This window comes from Vicia villosa, linkage group LG2 (genome assembly GCF_029867415.1).
Source record: "Vicia villosa cultivar HV-30 ecotype Madison, WI linkage group LG2, Vvil1.0, whole genome shotgun sequence".
In the NCBI taxonomy this organism is placed as follows: Eukaryota; Viridiplantae; Streptophyta; class Magnoliopsida; order Fabales; family Fabaceae; genus Vicia; species Vicia villosa.
In genome coordinates, this window is record NC_081181.1 from 112,072,903 (window position 1) to 112,074,821 (window position 1,919).

Sequence of the window (1,919 nt, forward strand, 5' to 3'; positions counted from 1 at the left end):
TATGACAAAAAAAATGTGCTATTTTTGTTTATAATTTAACATGTGATTTCCAAAAAAATTACAGAGAGGTTCCGTTATGATAAAAAAAATTGTTTTTAAATTTGAATTCGGTTTAACCGTTCTTCTTTAGTTAAAATTAATAACCATGTCACTTAGTTCATTTTTTTAATGTATAGTCTGTAAAAAACCTTAAATAAAATAAATAAATAAATAAATAAATAAATGGAGAACAAAAATTACCTTGTCATAAAAATGAAAAAGGTAAATTCCATATAGAGTCATTTTTATTGAATGGAATATTATAACAAATTAGATAACATCATTCTAGCTTAATAGAGAATTGGTGTCAATGATGAGTTCATTATTCTGAGGAGGACAAGCTTTACAAATGCATTGACCCTTAACGCAGCAATTAGGATTTCCTTGACAGAATTTTGAGCAATCAATCATGCAAGGGACATCAAGGTGACCTCTCGCATCAACTGATGCTGGTTTACCTGTTATCACAAAGTAATTAAATGAACTTAATCATCGAATAAAGAACAAATTATACATTCGATAAATAAAAGAATAACACATAGAAAGTAAGAGGAGGCCTAACCAGCTATACAAATCAAAAGGATCATAAAAAATACTAAGCCAGAGCTCTTTGTCATAATGTCGTTTTTAAACACACACACACTATGTTGTTAAGGGGTGATATACATGTATGCATAACAAGATGGTGCTTATATATACACAAACCAAAAGTTTAGTATATAATTTTAGTGGGAATAAACATTTGTTTTTCTTTTTTTTGCATAACATGTTAAATTTTATATATAAAAAATATTAATTAAAAAAATAGACTGATAAATATTTTATAGAAAAGATTTTTAAGTTTTCAAAATTATATTATATAATAGTATAGGTCAAATCAAAATTTAAATTTATAATAAAATAACTTTTTTTTTGTAGTTTAGTCCTATTTCATCAAAATAAATTTATTCTATAAGTTTATATATTTTTTATGACAAAATAATAGATTTAATTTTAACACATTCAATGAGCGACATGTATTCTGCCAAATCACTGAAATATATTTAAATTAGTTTAATGGCAAGTATCATTGATGTTTTTTCCATTGGATGACAATGTAAAAATATTTATAATGTTTTTGGATGTTTAGCAAACAATTTTATATATTTTTTCAAATAATATCTTCAGATTAGTTCTACATCAATAATTTTACATATTCATTTATAATTATTTGGCATTTGATTAGATTCAATTGAAGAATTATGGAAAAAGAGGTTATTGGGCTTGATGTGGTTTTAGTAAAGAGGGGGTGCTATGTTAGTAGGCCTTTTACTAAATTAAATCTATTTTCATAAAAATAAGGAATTGAGGAAAAAAGGAAAATAGATGTGAAAGAGGAGCAGAAGAGTAGAAGTGCTGATACGTGAAAGAGGAACAGAAGAGGAAGAGGGCTAATCAAGATCCTTGGCTAAGGTAAGGGGGACTCTTCTAGTTAACATCTTTTATCATATTATAGATGATAGGACTGATTTAGATGCCTTGTTTGTGTCAATTGGTTATATGCTAGATTGGGGGTTTTGGGGTGATTTTGAGGGGAATTGTATGATGTGATGAATTGTATGATTATATGATTGTTGTGACGGTTAAATGATCCTCTTTGTGTGTTATATTTGTGTTATAACATGTATGTGGCTGATATGGTGGTATTTGAGGTTCATGATATAACTCGATTTGGGTTTTGAGGATTTTGGGATAAATCTCGTAATGCTGTCAGTTGCGATGAGAACTCTGACTTTTGCCAGTTCGCGCCGCGAAGGTAGATGCGCGCCGCGAAGGCGTAGTTATTTTCTCGTTCCGCGCCACGAACCTTTGTTTGCACCGCGAAGGCGTGATTTCTATTC

The 1,919-nt window shown here is 29.2% G+C and overlaps 1 long non-coding RNA gene across 1 annotated transcript; it reads right to left on the reverse strand.

Moving 5' to 3' along the window:
* Nucleotides 1–262: 262 nt before the first annotated feature.
* Nucleotides 263–695, reverse strand: LOC131646625 (uncharacterized). Its single transcript, XR_009297539.1, has 2 exons — nucleotides 602–695; nucleotides 263–497 (listed from the first exon to the last, which is right to left on the reverse strand). It is a non-coding gene; the product is annotated as an uncharacterized LOC131646625 (long non-coding RNA).
* Between the last annotated feature and the right edge of the window lie 1,224 nt (nucleotides 696–1,919).